General features: G+C 40.7%; 1 long non-coding RNA gene across 1 annotated transcript; it reads left to right on the top strand.

The window, feature by feature from the left end:
- The first annotated feature begins 286 nt into the window (after nucleotides 1-286).
- Nucleotides 287-9,842, top strand: LOC134474560 (uncharacterized). The gene is made up of 3 exons (XR_010045400.1): nucleotides 287-374; nucleotides 3,339-3,441; nucleotides 3,916-9,842. It is a non-coding gene; the product is annotated as an uncharacterized LOC134474560 (long non-coding RNA).
- Nucleotides 9,843-10,520: the final 678 nt, after the last annotated feature.

The following is a 10,520-nucleotide window of genomic DNA, read 5'->3' as shown; positions in this document are numbered from 1 at the left end:
AGCAGTAGTGGTGTTCATTAGCATAGGCTGACATTGCTTTTAGAGCATTTCAGCGGGCAGAGTTGGAAGAAATACACAGGCTTGTGGTGGACAGACCCCAGGGTGGTCCCCGAGATCCCCCCCTCCCCCGGCGTTTACGGCCCCCAGAGAGCTCTTCTTGAAAGTGCGAGGAACTGCGTGACCTACTTCTCTTCAGCAGTGCCCTGCCCAGGTGACCGGATGTCCCTGATCACAGATATAGTGCGCGCGCGCAAACCGTCGGAGTGACTGCGTCACGGCCGCCATGCTGCTCCGGGAGGAGCCGCCCCTTGCGTTTTTCAGCTGTGACGCGCCTGCAGAGAGGGCTACAGAGCCGGGAGCTGCGGGAGCTAAAGGTACCAGCAACCGCCCGCACAGAAGCAGACATGACTGCAGCTTGATTTTTTTTTTTTTTTTTTTTTTTGTGGTGCTGGGGATTGAACCCCAGGGCCTCCCACATACTAAGCACAAGCTATACAGTTTCTGGCCAACAATGCACGCTGCGCGGGGGGGGGGGGGGACGACACTGATTGAAGCTTTGTGAGACCCAAAATCAACCATCTAGCTAGAACATGGGCACACTCCTGACACACAGAAAGTAGGAGATAGTAATGTGTCTTGGTTTTAGCCAGTAGCACACGCCTGTATAATCCTAGCAATTGGGAAGCTGAGGCAAGAGGATCGCCACAAATTTGAGTCCAGCCTGGGCTACATAGTTCAAGGCCAGCCTTTATGAACTACATAGCGAGACACTATAAAAAAAAAACCTACCAAGACAATGTCTTGTTTTAAACCTCTAAGTGTATGGTAATACTGTTATGTAGCAATAGATAATTTACCCAAATCTTTTTTTTTTGCTATAATTTTTACGCAATTCTTAATCATAGGTTTGTAAAAGTATTTTCAACTCCATTTAATGTGTTGGTGCTGTGTGTTGTGGCACACATCTGTAAACCTAGCACTCAGAAGACTGAGGCAGAAGGATCACCTTGAGTTCAGGCCAGCTAGTAAGTTCAAGAACAGCCTAAATTACATAGGAAGACCCTGTCTCAACCCCCCCCCCAAAAAAAAAATCCCAAAAGAGTTAAATATACAATTCTGTTTTTCCTATATTTAATAAATGTAAAATAGAAATTCAAACTTCGATCTCCTAAACAGCTAGTTATGAAAAAAGATCCCCGATGTCAATCAATTATTCCTTTTAAAACATATTTTGTGACTAAGCCAGGTGTGGTGGCACATGGCAGTAATCCCAGCACTCTGGGAGGCTGAGGCAAGAGGATTGCAAGCTCAAGTCCAGCATGGGCAATTTAGTGATTTAGCAAGAACTTGTCTCAAAATAAAAATAAATAATCAAACCTCGAAGACTCTATTTTCAACCCTCAGTATGGCACGAAAAAATTATGTAAGTAAGTTTAAAAATTACGTAAATTTATATGTTAATATTTCTCCTTGAAAAGTAGGTGTTTTTAAATGTTCACTTGAAATGCTATTAATATTGATAAAAGAAAAATTACTCAGATTCATTTGGAATACTCTCGTATTACTTTCAAGTACATCATTTAACACATGCTGTTATAGAACAAATAAATCAGCCTGACAAAATAATGTTTCCCAAAAGTAACATTTCCAGTAACAATTTTTCTATGGAATGAAGCTTGACAATAAATATTGTGAAATCTCTCCCTGTAATGTATTGTATGGAAAATAACTGAGCCAGCTTTGTAAAAACTCAAGGAACAATAGATAAATTCTCCTGAACAAATATATCGGAACCACCATTAAGAAATAATCTGAGCCAGGTGTGGTGGTACACTCTTGTAATGTCAGCACTCTGTGAGGCTGAGGCAGGAGGATTAGCCTGGGTGATTTAGAGACTTAGCTAGGCCTTATCTCAAAATTAAAAGAAAAAGAAAAAGAAAAAGAAAACAAAAGTACTGGGGATGTAGCTCAGAGTGAAGGCCCTGGGTTCAGTCCCCAGTACAGCCAGGAAAACAGATACAAAGAGGAAGAGAGAGGGGGAGGGGGAGGGGGAGGGGAAAGGGAGAAAAGGAGAGAGGATAGGGGAGAGGAAGAAACAAAGACAGAGACAGACAGGCTGATTTAAGTCAAAGACTCATAGACTGTGTATGTGCACAAGTGTATGGCTTTTTGAGACAGGCTCCAGCCATGTAGTCCGGGTTGGCCTCAGGCTTCCTACATGGCCCAGGCGGCTAGGTTCAAATTCACAATTCTTCAGCCTCCCAAGTGCTGGGCTCACCAAGCATGAACCTTGCCTGGTAGTCTGACTTTTCTAGCACAACTTCATACGTTGCTTAAACTCAGTTTCAGGGGCTGGGGATGCAGCTCAGTGATACAGTGCTTGCCTAGCATGTACAAGTTCAATCCCCAGTATATAAATATATACATACACACCTCGGTTCTAGCTGTGGCTTGAAATCATTTTCTCTGGATTCATATTGCCTTCGGGAGGTGGAGGAAGCCGTGAGGGAAGGGTCTGAGTTTTACTGAACTCTATCTCTAAGCCTAGCATAGAGCCTGGTGTAGTTAGCTCCATGTGTTTTAAATAAATGAATGGCCGAATGGAGGGAGGAAGGGGTGTACAGGGCCACAGGATCCAGTGCGATGGTGTGTCTTTCAGTTATGGTGAAATGTATTTAAATATCTTTTAAAAATAAGGAAATGCAAAGCAAGCCAACAGTGAAGAAAGCCAAAATGTTTGTGAAAGGTGCAGATTTTCAAAAGTAAAAAATATATATATATATATGAAACATAAACCCAGAAATGAGGATCATGGGGACTGTAGTTATAACCTGTATTTTGCTGTTGTTGTTTATTTGAGACAGGGTCTTGCTATGTGGCTCAGGTTGACTTTGAACTCAATCTGTATTTTAAAACTTCAAAATTCATGTCATTTAGTCTATGTGGGAGGCCAAGGTAGGATCGTGAGTTCAAGGCCAGCCTGGGCAATATAAAAAGACCTTGTCTCAAAACAAAACAACACAGAACAAAAAGGATTAGTCTGGCTTTTGAAATCATGAGAAAGGACATCTGCAGTCCAGATGTCACAACCCATCATCAGTCTCTAGCCCTGAAACAATTTCAGTTGGAGACAGTAGCTGGGAGCGGTAGATATAGCAGGAGTGATACTGCCCTCTAGAGGACATTTAGAGTTTAGGAGTCTTGTTTTTGGTTTTTCCTTTTTCTTTTTCTTTTTGTCTGCACCAGAATTGAACGAACCCAGGGTCTCTTGTGTGCTAAGCAAGTACTCTACAATTGAGCTACACACCCTGACCTCTTTTCATTTTTTTCACTTTTAGGTGGAGTCTTGCTAAACTGCAAGGGTTGGTCCCCAATTCGTAATCCTTCTGCCTCACCCTCCCAAGTAGCTGGGATTACAGGCTTGCATGTCTGGTCTTGCAGGTACTAGTTTTTTTTTTTTTTTTTTTTTTTTTTTTTTTTTTTTTTTACACAGTGAAATAAAACTGCAAAACATCAATGATAAAGAGAATCTTAAAAGCCACTAGAGATAGGAGGCATCACAACAAAAATGAAAATAAATCATTAGTAGCCACTAACTGATGCCATTAGACACTGGAATAAAATTTTCAAAGTGAAAAGGGGAAATTATTAGCAACCTAGGATTTTATACCTAGGTAAATTTGCCTTCTAAAGGTGAAATAGAGACACAGACAAACAGATAAGTGAAATTTACCACTCATGGACTCATTAAAATAAATATTACAAATGTACTAATTTCTGGTTCATGACCAGATGGGATAAGCCTCTAAAGTCTATGTCATCTACTTTTTGAGTAGGAAAATTTATTGGGCAATAGGAATAGTTCCTGAAAGACAAGGAGTCCTGAGTGGGTTGCCCTTTGTTTTTTTGAGACAGGGTATTGCTATGTACTCTGGGCTGGCCTCGAACTCTCAGTGATCCTCCTGCCTCAGCCTCCTGCATATTGAGACTACAGGTGTGTACCACTATGCCCAGTTATGTCTTACAACAACTAAAATCTCTGGAGAAACATAAAAGACTGGGAATTCTGAAAAGCCAGCAAGAGAGATGGATTGAGAAGGGAAGCAAAACTTGAAGTCTCTCCTGCAGGGGTGAGTTTTCCATATCCCCCTGCTTTAGACTCTTCTACCATTGATCAGAGCTGCTATAGACAGTGCAAGGAGGAAAAACTCAAGGAACCTCGTCTTTCTAGCAGAGGACTCAGAAAATGGGGCCCTGAAAGCAGAATGGTGTGAGTCACGAAGAGAAGTGGCCCCTTTATTTTTGGTTGTTGTTTTACTGTTGTTTGTATTGTTATTTTTGAGACAAGGTCTGGCTGTGTAGTGCAGGCTGGCCTTGAACTGGTTTATGTAACCTAGGCTGGCCTCAACGTCACATCGACCCTCCTGCCTCAGCCTCCCAAATGCTGGGATTACAGGCATGCTGCCACCACGCCTGGTGAGGCCCCTTTAATTGTGTGTGTAATTCAACACAAACCTCAGGCTCACCTCTAAGATGGGCACACGTGGGTCAGATTCAAAACAACACAGCCGTGATTTTGAGAACTGAACTATGATCTAAAACCCAGCTCAGGCACAGTGGTGCATGCCTGTAATCGCAGCACTCAAGAGGCTGAGGCAAGAGGATGACAAGTTCAAACCCAGCCTGGGCAACTTAGCAAGACGTTGTTTCAAATAAAAATGAAAAGGGCTGGGGATGTAGGGTTAGGGTGAAGACCCCAGGTTCTATTCCCAGTAATGCAAAAATAATAAATAAGGACCATTCAAACTAATGCGTGGGTAGGCCACATGTCAAATAAACCCAAAGCAGCACAGGCTGCTTGGAAACTGGGCCGAATCAGAAGAAGCATGCCTAGACAAGAGAGAAATACATTGTGAGCCTAGCCAGGTTGATTGCCTGACTTAAAAAAATTGTATTCACTAGAGGATTTTGATAGGACCCAGAGACTCACAATGGAGTATTCCAAATGTTCAGCATGCGATTCAAAATTACTTGGCATGCCAGAGAATCAAGAAAATGTCAATAACCCTCAAGGGAAAAGACATTCAACAGATGTTCAATCTGAGATGACACAGATGTTGAAATTAACAGAGACTTTAAAGCAGTTATTGCCATTATGCTCTATGAGGTAAAGGAAAACAGCCTTTAAATAAATTAAAATATAGTTCTCAGCAGAGTAAAAAGAAATTGTAAAAATAACCAAATGGAAATTTAGAGGATAAAAATACAACATGTTAGGAGAGTGAAAATCTCTGTGTGTATTATAATGCTCGGTACATGTCATTATGCATCTGTCCAAAGTCACATTATCCACAGCTCCAAGATCAAACCCATATGTTGTTTTTTGGCTTTTTGAGAGAGGGTCTCACTATGTAGTTTAGGCTGAGCTTGAACTCTCCGTAGCCCAGGCAGGTCTTGAACTCATGGCCATCCTCCTGCCTCAGCTTCCCGAGTGCTGGGGTCACGGGCATGCACACCCACACCTAGCCTAATGTAAACTGTAGACTTGGATTACTTATGGCTGTCACTGTAGCCTCATCACTTATAACAAATGCACCAGTGGTGGAGGCTGTTGAAAAAGTAGGAGGTCCTTTAGCACACCTGGCTTCTGGCCCTTTGTTTTTTATTTTATTTGAGGTCAGAGTCTCACCAAGTTGCACGGGTTGACCTCAAGCTTGTGATCCACTTGTGTCAGCCTCCTGAGTATATGAGATTACAGGTGTGCTCTCACCACTCTCTGCTTGTTCCTAATAATACTGCTATGAACCATCAGGGCATGGTGCCTCAAGTTATCTTTGTGGCAGGGTGGTACTCCATTGTGTATAAATACCACATTTTCTTTATCCATTCATCTGTTAATGGACATATAAAACTGCTTCCAAGATCTAACTATCATAAATTGTGCTGCTGTAAACATAGGTATGCACGTATCACTGTAACATGTTGACTTTCACTCTTTCAGAAAGATATCTAGAAGAGGACTAGCTGGATCTAATGGAATTTCTACTTTTAATTTTTTGAGAATTTCCACACTGATTTCAATAGTGGTTGTTCTACTTTACATTCCCACCAACAAGGTAGAAAGATTGCTTTTCCCCCACATCCTTGCCAGCATTTACTGTTATCTGATTTCTTGATGATAGTCATTCTTTCTAGAGTAAGATAGCATCTCGGTGTTTTCAAATGCATTTCTGGAATGGCCAGCAATGCCAAACATTTTTTCATGTATTTATCAGCCAATTGTACTTCTGTGAAGTGACTATTTGTTTTGGTTGCCCATTTTATGATTAAATCTTTGGGGGAGGGTCTAATTTTTTTGAGCGAGTTTGCTGCACTAATGATACATAATGATTACATTTATCGTGGGGAAAAGCTGGGACAACTAGCAAGGATGTAATCAGCAAGGCCTAAGTGTCTCCTTCAGGGGATCCTACTGGCCAAATAAGGGATAATTTGAGCATGAGAAATGATGGTAGGAAGCAGAAGGATTGCAAGTTCTAGCCCAGCCTGAGCAATTTAGCAACTTATCTAAACTTCATCTCCAAATAAAAATAAGTAAAAAAAAAAAAAAAGACCTGGAGATGTAGCTCACTGCAGAGGTTCTGGGTTCACTCCCCAGTACCACAAAAGAAAAGTATTAACAAGAAAGAAATAAGACTTGTAATCGATATAATCAATTGAAATATGTAACATATATAATGTGGAGCTCACAGAGATCATGTCAGCACACCTCACTGTGTTAGATTGCCAGCTCATAACTCTGCAAACTGGGAAACACTGCCTCTTTATAGAAGTCGTCCAGCCAAAAAATGCAGAAAAAGTAAAATAGAAAAATCAACATTCTGCCACTCCTCAGGAAGTTGTAAACTTAGGTTACAGTTATCACTGAATGTTAAAACCTTGAGAAAGAAAGGTAAAGGAAGAGTCTTATCATAAAGCAAGTACCACGCTGGAAACACCTGAACCAAACAGCCACTTTTAGCCCATTAAAGGTGGGACAAGGGCCAGGTGTGGCAGCACATGTCTGTGATGCCAGCACTCAGGAGGCTGAGGCAGGAGGATCACCGTGAGTTCAAGGCCAGCTTGAATTACAAAGCCAGGCCTTGTCTCAAAAAAAGAGGAGGGGACAAGGAAAAGGTATCTATGAAAACCACAAAGCTAACATCCCAGATGCAGACATGTTAAACACTTTTTCCGTAGAATCAGAAACAAGCTTGCAGATATCTACTCTTGCTACTGCTATTCAATACTGTAGTAAAGGTTCCAGACAGGGCAATTGGGCACAAAAAATAAATAAAAGGCACCTGTATTGGAAAAAGAAGCAAAACTTTTTCTGTGTGCACACTATGTAGTCTCAAATACAGCAAATCCTAAATAATCTACCAAAAAATGCATTAGAACCAATGAACAAATTCACCAATGTGGTTAGATACAAAATCAATATAGGAAAATCAGCTGTATTTCTATATACTAGCAATGAAGAAGTCAAAATCAAGTTAAGGGGGAAAAATCTCATTGGTAATAACAGTAAAAGGAAAATAGGTAGGTTTAAATTTAAGAAAATAAATGCAATATTTGCACACTGAAAACTACAAAACACTACTGAAAGAAGTTAACGAAAGCCATGCATGGTGATCCACACTGGTAATCTCAGCAATAAGGGAGACTGAGGCAGAAGGATCACAAATTTGAGTCCCACTGGGGCAATTTAGAAAGATACTAGGGGCTGGGGATTTAGCTCAGCAGCATAAGCGCCTGCTTTGCAAGCAGGCAGTTGTGAGTTCGATCCCCGGTACCAATAAAAAGGAAAAAGACAAAAAAAAAAAAAGAAAGATACTGTCTCAAAATAAAGAATAAAAAGGGCTGGAGATGTCTATCAGTGTGAATGTCCTGGGTTTAATCTCCAGTACTAGAAAAGAAAAAAACTAAAGAAAATCTAAATAAAAGAGGGAGATATACCATGTTTATGTATGGGAAACATTGTCAAGCGGACAGTATGCCCCAATTCATTCACAGATTCAATGAAATCCTTAGGAAAATCCCAAATTGTTTTGTTCTGAGGGAGTAGATACACTGATTGTAAGATGCATGTGAAAATGCTAGAGGTTCAAAATAACCCAAAACAGAACAAGAATTGAGAACTCATATGCCTCAATTTGAAAACTTACTACAAAGCTATAGTAACTAAGATGATAACATACTGCGGTCATACAAAAGGTGTCTAGATCAGCGGAATAGAATTAAAAGTTTGAAAATAAGCCTTTATATTTCACAGATTTTCAGAAGGTCTCAAACAGTCTAATGAGGGAAACAATAGGCTTTTCAACAAATGGCACTGAGTCAACTGGATATCCATGTGCAAAAGTATGGAGTTGGAGCCAGGCAGTAGTGCCCGCCTGGGACCCCAGATGCTCAGCAGGCTGAGGCAGGGAGCAAAAGTTCAAGGCCAGCTTGGCAACTTTGCAAGGCCCTCTCTTGGAAGGTGGCCTACACTGTATCACATTTCTTTACAAGAAAGTAAAGACAGGGCCAGGGATTTAGCTTAGTGGCATAAGTGCCTACCTGACAAATGCAAGGTCATGAGTTCAATCCCTGGTCCAAAAAAAAATGAAAGAAAGAGTAAAGAGTAAGAGCTCCTTCAGTATAAATGATAGCATCAAAATCCAAAACCAGGCACAGTGGTATACACCTGTAATCCCAGTGCTCTGGGAGGCTGAGGCAAGAGGCTCACAAATTGGAGCCCAGTATAGATAACTTATCAAGGTCTTGTTTCAAAACAGAAAATTTAAAAAGGGATGAGGATGTAGCTCAGCATGGAGTCCTACATTCAATCCTTAGTACTGCGAGTGCGCGCACGCACGCGCGCGCGCGCACACACACACACACACAAAAGTATAAAGTGGACTTACTGCTCACACAATGCAAAAAAGCAACTCCAAATTCAGCATAAGCCTAAAGGTAAGAACTAAAACTATAAAACTCTTAGAAGAAAACATAAGAGCAAATCATAATCCAAGATTTGGCAATGGCTTGATTCTTAGATATAATGCCAAAAGCAGAGTGACAAAAGAAAAAATAAACTGGGTTTCATTAAAATTAAAAACTTTTGTGTTGCAAATGATTTATCATGTAAGATTAGACTTCTGGACTGCAGGACTATCAGAATAAATCTCTATTGGTTAACTCACCCAGTTTGTGGTGTTGTGTACAACTGCTCTGAAAACTAATAATGTATACTGATACATGCCACAACGTGGGTGCACCTTGCCAGTATTGTTAAAGGAAAGACTCCAGATGGACCAGGCCACATACACATGATTCCATCTATACAAGGTGTAGAACAGACAAGTCCACAGATACAACGGTATATCAGTGGTTGCCAGGGCCTAGGGTGTGGTTGTAAGATCAGGAATGACTTCCTTATGGATATGGGTTTCCTGGTTTTGTTTCGTTTTATTTGAGACAGGATCTTGCTATGTAGTTCATGCTGGCCTTGAACTCACTATGTAGCCCAGGCTGGTCTCTAACTCATGGCAAGCCTCCTGATTTTAACCCCTGAGTGCTGGGATTACAGCTGTGTGCCACTACACCCTGCTAGAATCAATGAATTATTTATCTTTGGGATTTTTGTTTTGTTATTTGAGACAGAGTGCCACTGTGTAGCTCAGGTTGATCTTGAACTCACTATGAAGTTTAGACTGGCCTTAAAACTCGTAACTCTCCTACCTCAGCCTCTCAAATGCTGGGATTACAGGTGTGTGCCACCATGTCTGGACTGAATGATATACTTTTTTTTCAAGTCCATTTTATTTCAAAGAGAAAAAAAAGACCCCCCCCCAAATTTCAAAACACATCAATCAATAGGCAACAATGGTACATACACTGTGAATGATACACTTTAAAAGGACAAGTTTTATGGCATGTGCATGGTATTTCAATAAAATTTAAATTAAAAAAATACCCCAGAGCTAGGAAGGTAGCTCAGCCCAATGGTTGAACACTTGCCTAGCATGCATGAGGTCCTAGTTTCAATCCCCAGCACTTTGATAACAAAAATACAAAAACATGACAGGCATGGTGGCACTTGGGAGGCTGAGGCAAAAAGTTAAGGCCCAGCCTAGCTATATAGCAAAACCCTGTCTCAAAAAAAAAAAAAAAAAAAAAAAAAAGAAACCAAATTTTCAGAATGAGCAAAAATTTTACCAGGAATGTGGTATTTGCCTAACATACATGAAGACTGCAGAAAAAAAAATCAAAAGATTTGAATACACATTTCACCAAAGAAATATGACTGGTTAATAAGCACATGAAAAGATACTCAGCATCATTAGTCATCAGGAAATACAAATTAAAACTATAATGGGATCCCATTACTCAGGAGGCTGAGGCAGGAGAATCATTGCAAGTTGAGACCAGTCTGTGCTACAAAGTGAGCTCAAGACCAGCCTAAACTACATAGCAAGACCCTGTCTCAAAAAAAC

Source organism: Cavia porcellus, unplaced genomic scaffold (genome assembly GCF_034190915.1).
Source record: "Cavia porcellus strain 051 isolate PalLab524CR breed Dunkin Hartley unplaced genomic scaffold, mCavPor4.1 scaffold_33, whole genome shotgun sequence".
Classification (NCBI taxonomy): Eukaryota; Metazoa; Chordata; class Mammalia; order Rodentia; family Caviidae; genus Cavia; species Cavia porcellus.
This window is presented reverse-complemented; position numbering and strand designations above follow the sequence as displayed.